We start from the raw sequence: 12,838 nt of genomic DNA, 5'->3' as shown, positions 1-12,838 counted from the left end.
CTCATTAGGACTGGTAGTGTATGAACAGATAGCCACAGCCTCAAAGAACACACAGAAATTTGCAAACTAATTTTATATGAAAACTCAGAAGTCATTATACAACAAACAAAGGTTTTAAGATACTTACTTCAAAGTCTGACTGTCTAATTATATTTAAATATTGTGTTGGGTTTGCGTGGCAAGGTTGTGGTAGCAGGGGGGGACTACAGGGGTGGCTTCTGTGAGAAGCTGCTAGAAGCTTCCCCTGTGTCTGACAGAGCCAATGCCAGCCGGCTCCAAGACGGACCTGCCGCTGGCCAAGGCCAAGCCAATCAGTGCCTCTGTGATAACAAGTTTAAAAAAAAAAACAGTTAGAGCTTTTGCAGCCGGAGGAGTGAGAAGATGTAAGAAACTCTGCAGACACCAAGGTCAGTGCACAAGGAGGGGCAGGAGGTGCTCCAGGCACCGGAGCAGAGATCCCCTTGCAGCCCCTGGAGAAGACCATGGTGAAGCAGGCTGTCCCCCTGCAGCCCATGGAGGAAGGATGAGGGGGTGTAGAGATTCCACCTGCAGCCCGTGGAGGACCCCACGCCGGAGCAGGTGGAGGCACCTGAAGGAGGCTGTGGCCTGTGGGAAGCCCACGCTGGAGCAAGCTCCTGGCACGACCTGTGGACCCATGGAGAGGGGAGCCCACGCCAGGGCAGGTTTGCTGGCAGGACTGGTGACCCCGTGGGGGACCCATGCTGGAGCAGTCTGCTCCTGAAGGTCTGCACCCCATGGAAGAGACCACGCTGGAGCAGTTCATGAAGGACTGTCTCCCATGAGAGGGACTCCATGCTGGAGCAGGGGAACGATGAGAGGAGTCCTCCCCCTGAGGATGAAGAAGTGGCAGAAAAAAGGTGTGATGAACTGACCACAACCCCCATTCCCCGTCCCCCTGTGCCACTGAGGGGGGGTGGAGGTTGAAGCCGGGAGTGAAGTTGAGCCTGGGAAGATGGGAGGGTTGGGGGGAGGTGTTTTAAGATTTGATTTTATCTCTCATTCCTCTACTCTGTTTTGCCTAGTAATAAATTAGATGAATTCCCTCTCTAAGTTCGGTCTGTTTTGCCTGGGACGATAATTAGTGAGTGATCTCTCCCTGTCCTTATCTCGACCCACAAGCGTTTCGTTATACTTTTTCTCCCCTGTCTAGTGAATGAGGGGAGTGAGAGAGCGGCTCTGGTGGGCACCTGGCCCTCAGCCAGGGTCAACCCACCACAAGTATGTAAGCTTTCTTGGAAGGAACCTTTAAGTTTTGTTTTACAGTACAGTTCTGTGCCCACTATTATACAATTGCACTCAAAGTAAGATTTATGTACTAATTAGTTGCCTGTGCCTGAATAACAGGTATTTAAAAATCTATCATAGGACGGTAAAAACAGCAATGAAGGGACAAAGACAAGGGAACTAAAAATGTTGCTTTTCTGGGTCCTACTTATATACTTGCAAGTGTTTCATTTTGGACTCTGCACAAGTCTCTGTTTGAGAATTAGTGTTCAGAAATTGAATTACATAGAACACAAAATGTAACTCAGCATATCAGAAAGGTGATGGGCTGTTTTTTCCAGCGATACTGAGTGCTAAAAGTTATCAATAGCTCTATTTTTAATAGGTAATATTTAATGTTGAACAGCAATATATTTAAAAGTACATACAATGTTTTAAATTCTAAGTCCTATTTCAAGGCAATAACACCACAATACCAATTTAGTCCCTTTTTTTGTTAATTATAAAATAAATTGACATTGCAACTGGGGAAAAATTAATCTAATTATAGTCAAGTAACTAATTATGAAATGCAAACTCATAATTCCACTTATCTGAAGTCTGTTTTTCAAAAACATCAAATATTAGTCAAAGTAGCACATTAGCTCACCATAGTGAATTACAAATTATTTCCCACAATCACACATAAAACCTCCCACTAATGAAAGCAAATATTAAACTACTTTTACAGACATGCTTTCAGAAACAGATGTCTTGCTCCATTCTTTACCATCCAGGGTAAGTCAGGCACTCAACTTCAGGGATCAGCATTATTCTGCATCTTCAGAGATATATCTGCTTGTACTAACTTGTACAAGCTTGCAACTTCATTTCAGCATTCTGTCCTAATTCAGATATTTTGTATCTATATATAGATAAATATTTCTAGTGTGTAGAATCATCACTGGAGCCCAGTTCAAGACACCATCAATGAAAGGTCATTTTGCCACTTGTGAGCAACAAGACAAGGAGCTGATGTGCAAGATTCTTCTTATAAAGATGGCAACTGGTTCTTTTCTGCGCTATTTATTTTTATTAACTTAATTCTTTGCCAACTCAGACAATACTTCATAGTTAAGAGCATCATTCATTAAAATGATAGCTTGAGGTTTTGCTTTAGTAAACAAGAAATGATAGCTCTATTCTGTTAGCTAGTTGCATGTAATTAAATAGACCTCTTAGCTGTGTCTACACTCACTTTGTTACCTTCACACTTTCTTCTGGTTTCAGCACCTTCTTACTCCTCTCTCTTCCATTCAAATTAATATGTCTTTTAATTAGCAGTCAAACCAGGGAGCTATGCATTAGTTTGTAATTTGAACTTTCCCATCTATAATAATAAATGAATTTATTTACTTTAGCTTGCTGCATGAAACTTCTTTGTCATTAGTATGATTAGTAGCTGTTGGTGTGTCTTTCAATATAATCTCAGTTAAACTAAGTGGCGGGGGGGGGGTGGGGGGGGAACTCACAGAAATCTTTGACTGTTAGGACAGCGTTACCTCAGAAGAGAAAACACACCTAAGTGTCTATATAACATAATGATCATAAAGGCTAATCTTCCTACTAATGCTAACTTTTAACTTCCAACAGATTACAGCTATTGCACATGTTCTCAGCAGTAGTATTTCTGTCACTGTATTTAAGGGACAGAATTCAGCCCTTGTAGAGTGTTGTCAAGTCTCATAACTTTAACTGAATTTTTCAAAAACCCAGATGCACAAATCACCTGGTTATTAAGAGCCGCTGAGGTTTATTTATAGATGTTTCTGGGCTTCTAGACAGAGAGTGGGGAAAAAAAAAAGGAAGCTAGGACACATTACCCAAGTGAACCATGAGGATACAAATCTTAATAAATCATTAATTCCTATGATATTCATGAGCGTCCGATGCTGTCAAGTCTGCTAGTCCATTTCCTTGGATGCAATGAGAAACCTACTCCCATATCTCAGTGCCAAGGGGTGAGAGGGTTGTGAAGAAGTACATAAAACTTGAAAAGTAACTTGGGGAAATTCCTCCAGATAAGGTTTTGAGGATGATATCTGCAAACCATCTTATGAAGGACCTCTCCAGAAATCCTGCTGTTAAGGGAATTGTGTCTGCTGGAAATGACAGTGGGGAAACTGGAAATCTGGGGCAGCATTTAAGGCTGTTTTGATGATGCTTCACTCCAGTACAACTGGTAGAATTGAGACCCCCAGAGAGCAACCAAAGCTCTTAAGACTTGCCTCTAAAGAATACTGTGACTTTGAAACAATGGGATAAAGACTTTGCTTTCCGTACAAAAACTGTCTAGGTTTTAGAGAAGAATAATTTAAAGACAAGACACTACTGCTGTAACTTGAGATGGTACATGAGCAGTAAAAGTCAACATATGACATGCTTTAATTAAGCACCTACATTCCTAGCAAGAAAGCTAAATAAAAACTACTAAACATCATCTTTCACTAAAAACTACAGTACAGCATTCCTGAAAAAGGCTACTTTATTGAAATATTTAATTTTTGGCCCATAATGTTAAATATTTTCAATGATACTCTGAAGAGCAAAATTACATGCTTTAAAGGACATAAATGTTATTAACAATAAAAAGGAAAAGAAGAATATGCAAATGCTGGGGGATCTTTGTGAAAATATGAACTTTAATTCAGAATGAATTAAATTATTCTTTAACTACAAGAGAGAAACTATTAAGAAAGGAGTGTATTTTTCATTTTCAAATGAAGATGGACATGGTCCTGGAAAACTTGCTTGAATTCAAAGTACTGGACTCAATATAAAGGTAAATGGGTTAAGTTTAACAACTCATTATTTACAAGTCAAGCTACATGATCTGATGAACTGTTCTGAATTCCACTGTAGGAACAGAAAACCACAGGTGAGTTCTAAGCAGATATATTTACTTTCATCTTACACTGACAAAATATAATAGTATTTAACGTTTGTGAAATTCTGTGCATCTATACTGTGTTATTTATTCAGTCTTTATCTCACCGTGTCTTCAGAGGCATAGGCAGTCTCCTTCCACAGGATTTTGCTTTGCAGTCATTAAACAATATGTCTGCCCTCTGGTGGTCACACTCACCTTTACATGTTCCCACATTTTTATCTTTTTTAAGTTTAAAATGCACCTTATATAACTAATACCTACAAGGTTTAACAGATAATTTAGCTTTTAATTGCCTTGCGCTAGCTTGCTTTTCAGTTATATAATTGCTTATATTTTAATTTTGTCATGCAGAAGTAGCCCACACATAATTTAAGACGATCCTTGTTTTGTCTGTATCTAGAACCAAGTTTAGACACCAATTTTTAAAGCACTCAAACTACAGGAAAGCAGAAAACTTGAAAAAATTCCCCAGAATAACACCTGAAGTTTCAATTTATATTGATTATATGTTTAGTATTGTCTGGGAGATGATGTTACACCTTGTAATACATCAAAAAGTTGGCTACTAGACTCCAAGGTCCATAAATACATTAAATGCTTCCAAGGGAAAAGATGAATGTTTAAAAGACTATTTGCACATTAAAGGTGTCAGAGTTGTACTATATAGAAACTTCTATGACTTTATGTCATGCACAATCAATATGGACAAAAACATTCACTAAGGAAGGACCAAGGTCTGTAGTCCAGTTATTAGCACTGCTGTTCTGACAGCCATGTTAGTTCACATGCCAGGGGAGCAGTCATGCAACTTACTTTTTATTACACATCCAGGAAAAAGAGAAAACTGTTTCCGAGCTCCAAGTCTTCATCATCAGAGAAGCAGTAGGTGGAATTCTCTCTCCCTCATTATTTGATGCTTCTAAATACATTAGGTGATGTAAAACCCACACAAACTTCAAGAGGATTCAAAATACACTTGGTATGTAGAATACTGACATTGGATTTGTTGGTTGTTTTAGATGTCTAACCAAAACCCAGCTCATAAGTAGACAAAAGCAAGCCTAACAATACATAAGGTATCTACAGCTCCAATATAAAGGGTGGGTTCCTTCACACCCCCACAGATGTCCTAAACACCCTTGGAGTATTACTTGGACAGTGTGGCAGTAATAGTGGTAACAGTTCTTATCTGCCCCCATGTCCTAATCAAACCTATGCCTAGGGAAGAATAATGACACCTACAACAGAAAGAAGAGCTCGGAAGACTATGGATTCTCTACAATAACCCCAAAAACATATGCTCCCCCTTTCACCTTCATTGTCAAGATATTCTGTATCTTTGGGTGTCTCTGAACTTCACTATAAATGAATAATAAATATATATGGTGGCAAACAGAAGCAGGAATCTTTCACATCTGGTGAAAAGACCATATCTGTCCAACATCTCCAGTCACAAGGGCTCTTGTCTTCATGACTTACAGACTCGATCATTGCAATACTGAAATGATTTCCCCACACTCCAGAGAAAGCAACACCTTCCTCAAAACATGACAGGACTCTGCACCACATCACAATGCCAACTCTGGCTTCTAGTGTTACTCAGAACTCAATTCATGATGTGGAAAATGGGTTGTCATTATATCCTGAACTGATTTAACAACAACAAAAGCTAATCACACTGGAACTATTAAATTCCTCATAACTGAAAATGCTCACCATTCATGGAGAACACAACTTTTTACAGCAGCAGACCCAGAACACAAGACTTACTGCTCCAAGACTCAAGAATTAATAGAGGCCTCAGTTCATCCAACATTACATGCAAACCCCCAGTTTCTGTTCTTTTGTCTTTTAACGCAGAGCTCCCCTGTGATAAACTTACTCAAGTCCTGTACAATTTTGAAAGGATGGGAAAGGAAAAAGAAATGTGTCTCCTTTTTCTGAGCTTTAGTGAGAAATACCTAGTCAGAACAGATTAAAAAATAGTAAAATGGCTAGTACAGCCTATCAACATCTCACCCAAACCAAGAGCCAGATTTTGATTGTATGTGGCCATGTAACAACTGCAACAAAATTACCACATTCAGCTGAACTGACAATGAAAAAATACCTTCCATTTTCAAGAAAAGAACAGAAACTAAAGGGGGTTAAACTTCCTATTTTATATTTTGTTTGTCTGGACACCACAGCATTGGTCTACAGGTTGGGGGGGCTTAGTGGGACGACCCACAGATTCCAGCTTACTCAAAGTGGCAGTAACCAAGTCACTACACCTGTTTATCACACCTAAAGAATAGCCATGGCCAAGCTTACTTCTTCCTGATAGCACTTGAAAATTGTAACAGTGAAGGCACATCAAGCAGCTCCTGCATTTTGATTCCCCTAGAGATGCAAACAGCAGCAGGGTAGGAAACCTCACTTTTTAGTCCTTCTAAACACAGGAGAAGCAGCAAAAAGGACCATCTGTCTTGTTACAAAGGGTAACTTGTGGTATACAAGCCTACTGATACACAACACTGAATTCTTAAATACTCTTGAAAAGCCCTTTAAATGACGTGGAACAGGGATATATAACATTTTCCTTCAATTTCTTGACTTGATAATTCTTAGGAAAAAAACCCCAACCCTTCACCAACAGTAAGACAAATTCTTGGTTTTCTTCTTCTGTTTACCTTCAAGAAATTCACTCTCCTGACATGCTCTTCAAAATTCTACACCCCCCCCCGAACTGGTTGCACTGCCCACCTCACACCATGGAGCTATCCCCTGCTTCATCCCACGCATTTATACACAAGTTTTATGTACATTCCCTCTTGATCTAGTCTACTCAGAGCTCCCAAGACTGTTGCCTTTTCCCTTTAAGATTTCCAGTGAATTTTATTCCCAACTCCCTCACTTCTACCACTTCTTTCTAATGTAAGTCAATAATACATTTGGTTCTTCATCCTTCTCCTCATACAGTAGTCCTCCTCATGGATATTTTTTTTTCCCCATAATTCATTATCTTCAGCCTCTTTCTTTGAATTTTGTTCATTTCTACTACTCTGCCCATGCTACAATATTTAGCAGGAAGACTCCCCTTGGTCAGTGACAACGCAGTGGTCAGTTAACTCCACAGTATTATTCTCCACCAGCAGAATTGTTCCCCGACTCCAAATCTTGTACAACAGCTGGCTTTTGCACTAATTGATTACATACAATGCCTTTGCATGCAGACAGAGCCCTACAATTGTGATATTGTAATGGCAAACTTCTTTACATGAACACTCAGAATCAAGTTGGACAAATGCAGCAACACTGAAAATGGGAAGGTAGAAGTAAGAGGAACAGTTCAGAGAGACAAAATCTGTACTCATGCATGAACGCTGTCAGCTCCTCACTTAGGTAACAGTCTAAAAGAAAATGGTATGTTATTATTTTGGGTGGCTGTCTGGAAAAGCCTAATTAGCAGCCAAAGACTAACTCATACAACCAGGAAGTTATGGATTCACTTTTGTTTTCCTCAAACAAGCTGTTAAACAGTAACAATTACACACTTTAAACCAGAGGAAATTAAAAGGTCATATATACAGCTAAAGGTGCAGACTAAGCATGAGGACAACTGTATTCCCAGTGGGACACATCCAAATTCCGCAATCTTACATGAGTATTTATAGAATTTATTTAGAGAGACTACATTTGTACTAATTCTGTCTGATTTAATTGAAAATTTAGACAGCTAGTTCCTTTCTAAGGCAGCTGTTTTTTAAAGTTATCACGTCCTTTTAAGTTGAACTGCCCTTTTTTAACTCACTTGGCTATTTTTGTGCATCCGAGATGCTCTGCATGAAGTGCTGCTTTTTATATAAAGTTTGGTTGCTTAAAGTAGAATGGGGGTACTGTGCACTCTTACAGAAACATTTTATAATTCAAGCTGTTATGCTTCCATACTAAAAAGTTAACAAGGGGAAAGCTGTAATCACATTATGAATTGAGCCATTTCAAAACTGAAACAGAGTAGGAAAACAGTGTATTCACAAAATGAATACTAAGATACATTTATCCTGATTCATACAGCAAAACAAAAAAAATTGAAAGCTTCTTACAACAGTTAATAGAGGATCCAGATGAACATTTCTGTACTTATTCAACATTTACTAGAAGGGAGATGCTAAAGAGCAATCCAGAAGAATATTTGCAATGCAATTAGGCTAGACAAGTAAGTCTAAATGTATGCCAGCTGCAGGGGCCTGCCCTTAATTCACACAATCAAATGTCTAGTGTGTCACACAGTGTCTAGCATCAGTATCTCCAGTATTAAAAGTCTCATCAGATATGTACTTGTTAACTGAGCATCTTAATCGGTGTCTGAACACATATCTAGCTGTACCTTCTAGCAGTCTATATGCCAGTCCATCACCATCTGTCAGTTAAAGCTTCCACAGATAGAAAAAAAAAAATCAATTCAAACAAATGCGTTCGGCACTCAAACTAAGCTATCATTCACATTTCAATATAAGACTTCAATTCCTTTTCAGTGTTCTTCAACTTTGACCCAGCTCTACCCCCTCCTTCACTGAAAAGGGCAAAGACAACAGCCCAGCAAGTGGGACAGGCAAAACAGACCTCCTTTGTTCACTTTTTCCCTTTCAGTTTTCTATTGAGGTAAATAACCGAAAACTCAGCCAGCCTCCAGTAGCTCAGAAGAAAGCAATATAGCTAGCTTGCAACTATCCTTTCCTGGTTAACAAACAGAAACAGTAGGACAAAACTTATGGTGCATCATGTTAATCTTCTTATTGGAGATTAACTCTTTACGAATTCCCTTAATATTATATTTACACGACAATATTCATAAACGCATAAGCTACAATATCTTTAATACTAAACTGAATAGGCAATACACATACTTACCAATTTAAAATGCAACAAATTATCACTGCAAAGAAAGTATAACTGAATATTTTGAATACTATCAGCCCACTCAGGAAGGCAAAATCAAATTCATTGCATATTGCCCAGCAGACAGCCTCCTACATCATTCCCTCAGCTTACATTACTGAGATGTACTTTCTCTGTATGGCTTTCCATTTTACCAACTCTGTTCATAAAACATAACAGAATGAACATTTCCAGTGAAAACTGAATAGCACAGTTTTACTGTACTATTCCAATATAATGCAAGGTAAGTAATCACAATTCAAGGTGATTTGGGACAATCGAATAAAACTACAGGCTAACAGCAATTCCACAGCCGCAGGCAAAACAGATTTACTTTTTAGGCTGAGCTATTTGAGCTGTGCAATAATCTCTTAATACACTAAGGGTTTGGGATTTTGTTGAGTATGTTTTATGTCCACATACCATGGAGAGTCATTTCCCTAGAGCAGGAAGAATGGGGAGACTAGCATTACCTCTTCCTGATTTTAAATCAGAATCCCCAAACCAATGAAATCTGTCCACTAGAGAGATATCTCATTAAGCCCAAGAAACTGTAGTTTGGTTACTACAGCTTTTGCTGTCACCTTTTTGAGCACCAGAGAGAAACACCAAAGCACAACAAGCTAACAGGAGGTATCAGTAAGCATCCACTGGATTTGTTAATTCATTTCATTTCCTCAAAATAAAGACTATTTTAAAAAGCCAAATTTTCTTATTACAACCCTTCTTATGAAACAAGCTGTAGTATATGTGATAAATATTATGCTTTCCGCAAGAAGATAAGGAATGATAGCTAAGGCTCAGATTCTGGTGATCTCGTTCACCTTGAACATTATTACTTTTGAGTATTTTTACTGCGGCTGGTAAGACTAATTACAGAACTAAGATACCAATCAGAGTATGATTAATTGTGGATTTATTCTGCTAGTTGTGAAGAAGGTTTTAGCTCCATCATTGACACCAGCTGGTACATGCTACCCCATCAGCTGATGCAGTGGCACAGCTGTACAGTTTTCCTTTAGCTACACCGCCTTTGCACAATCCAGAACGCGAATTCATTCAATGGATCCTGAGTTCCATGAACATCAAGTGGCTTTCTGGTTTTGCTTCTTGACATTTAATATTCTCACAATACACCACTTTCCCAATTCTGTATTGATACAGTCTGGCAGCTAATTTTAGACACCCAAGAATTTCACAGTACTGTGAAATTCAAGTAAGTAACTTTCACAGACTTCGGTATCAAACCCTTTAGCAACTCTGGTCACTTGCCTCGCAATTTCTATTCAAAAGTAAGAACAGCCATCAACTAAACAAATTGCCTGAAGTGTATTCATGCAAATGGTAATAAACAGATTAGACAAATATTAAAAATATACTGCACCTGCAGGTCAGTTTTCTGACTTGTAGGTCCTTTGAGCTAGTATGTCATGTTACAGTATCTTTCCAGCTGATAGCCTTTGCCAAAGAATACCAGCAAGATGCATCTCTTGAGATACATGCTGCTCTCAAACTCAAAATGAAGTCCAGATGCCTTCTGATGTTGTATAGTTACATATTCTATGCACAGCATCATATAATTACTATCCATAAATTATCACATCAATTACGATAAATTGTGGAAGAAGTTGAAATTATTAATAGCGCACCTGTTAGATGCAATAAAGTTTTCAAGTTTCATCTACCTTTTCCATAAAATACTCAATTAAGAATCAAAATGTATTTTAATACTCAGAAACAGAGACAGAAATACTCAAAGACAGGGAACATGAGAAAAAAGAAACACAGGTGGTTAATAGTGGCTTCTTGACTCAGTAGGAGGTTGTTTTGAATAAATAGTGAAAAGCTGGACCTTTATGGATAAACGAACATCTTACATAAAAGAACATGATCTATAGGTCCCAATGTAGAGTTACATATCCCATTTTCCATTGTTTTATCTAACTGTACAGACAGCTAAGAAACAGTATTCCTTTCACAGCGTACTTGTCAATATGGAACAGCCTTATTGACTGGGCTGAAGCACACTATGATCTTAAATATTTAAACAGCTTGGCATTATTAATCAGGTACTGTTTGCACTTAGACTCCTAAGCCTTGGTTTAAACACATTTTCAGCCTTCAGAACTAACATATCTGCGCTGAGGAGTTCAGCGGTAGCTGCAGATTTAGTTAATTATTACTTTTTAACAGAAGACCAAGTGTATTTGCTGCTGAGACTTCATTGCAATTTTCTGCATTAATCGCCATCGAGAGAGAGAGGAAGAAAAACAAGGGCATATAGGAACAGCTCACGATCCAGCCGCATCTTAGCCGTTTTATACCTAAATAAATTCAGCGTTGCTATTCTCTGCAAGAAGCAAAGCGTGGAAAGGGGGGGGGGGGGGAGGGGTGGGAAACAAACCCCAACCAAAAACCAGCTGATAAATAAACGTGGAAAAGCCGAAACGCGGCTCCCGGCACTTCAGCACAGACAGCTCCTTCCCCCGCACACGCCGCCCGCCCCCGCCGGGCCCTCGCCCCCGCCGGCCAGCGCACGAAATGGCGACCTACCCGCTGAGGGATGTGGGCGCGTCGCAGCCGCGGAGCGTCTCCGCCCGGCCCCGTTCGGGCCGGGCGGAGACGCTCCGCGGCTGCGACGCGCCGGTCCGCCCGCCCCCGGGAGACCCCCACCGGCCGCCGCAACAAAGCCCCCGTAGCGGCCGCGGCGGTACCGGGCGGGCTCACCAGGTGCCTCCTTACAGCCGCTGCCGTACAAGGTCTCCGAGCACCTGCGCCGCGCCCGTTCCCTCAGAGGAACCCCGGTGGTGCAAGGCGGCGGCACCAGCAGTGAACCCGGCCCTGCCGGTACCGAGCGGGTGGCTCCTCGCCGTCGGGGCTGCCGCTCGGAGCGGCGACGGCGGCACAGGCTGCCGGTGCGGCGGCGGGCGCGGCACCTCCTGAAACGCGGCACGATGACAGGGACGGTCGGGCCGGTACTCACGGGAAGCTGCAGCCCCTCCGCCCGGGAAGAGGGTCGAGGGAGACCCGCGGCCGCGCTCCTCCTCCTGCCCGCTCGGCAGCTCGGCGAGAAGAGCCAAGAGCCAGGCGCGCTCCCGCGCCTATCACCTCCCCGGCACCCCCGCCCCCGCCGTACCGCGGGGCGCGCTCCCGCGGGGGGCGGGGAAGGCGCGCGTCTGCGCGAGCTGTGCCGGGGCGGAGGGGGGAGCGGGGGGGGGCTGGGGCGGGGCAGCGCCGGCCGCCGCGAGGGTCCCTCGCACCTGAGGCGGCGGTCGGCGGCCTCCATCTTGGGCATCGCCCCGCAGCCACCGCCGGGGGACGGGAGAAAGCCCAGCCATCCTGCGGCTGGGGGGCTGCCGGCCCCCCGTCCTTCCTTCCCTCCCTCTTTTTCTCCGCTACCTGGGTAAAAAAGTCAGAGTAAAATCGTCGTCGTGCTCTTCGAGCGGACCTGCAGGCGGTGACAAGTCTCAGCCTTCTCAGCGCCCTCGCTGCCCTAACCGCCACCCCTTCTGCGGCGGCTGGAAGATAACCGACCCGGTGCCCGGCCCGGCGGAAGCCTCCTCAGCGCCTGTGTCGGGCAACGGCGGGCCGCTCCCTGCCCTCCCCCGGCCGGGGAAAGCCAAACACTTGTCGGGGCACCCCCACACCCACCCCCATCGGCGGTGCGGACCCTGGCAAAGGGAGCGTTTTAAATAGACGCATTATTTTAGCCCGGCAGTGCCCCTCTAAATAGATGGTTTCAGC

The 12,838-nt window shown here is 42.2% G+C and overlaps 1 protein-coding gene across 18 annotated transcripts in view; it reads right to left on the bottom strand.

Annotated features, from left to right (window-relative positions):
* NRCAM (neuronal cell adhesion molecule) overlaps window positions 1-12,561 on the bottom strand; it is a 165,172-nt gene extending 152,611 nt beyond the window's left edge. For 5 of the 18 annotated variants that reach the window (XM_054810026.1, XM_054809668.1, XM_054810733.1 and 2 more), the window contains exon 1: window positions 12,078-12,256. The gene's annotated coding sequence lies outside the window, so the exon portion shown is untranslated. The other 13 variants (XM_054810971.1, XM_054811062.1, XM_054811153.1 and 10 more) reach the window with 6 other exon arrangements.
* Between the last annotated feature and the right edge of the window lie 277 nt (window positions 12,562-12,838).

Source organism: Grus americana, chromosome 1, assembly GCF_028858705.1.
Source record: "Grus americana isolate bGruAme1 chromosome 1, bGruAme1.mat, whole genome shotgun sequence".
NCBI lineage: Eukaryota > Metazoa > Chordata > Aves > Gruiformes > Gruidae > Grus > Grus americana.
The sequence above is the reverse complement of the archived record's forward strand: the minus strand, read 5'-3'. Positions and strand labels throughout refer to the sequence as shown.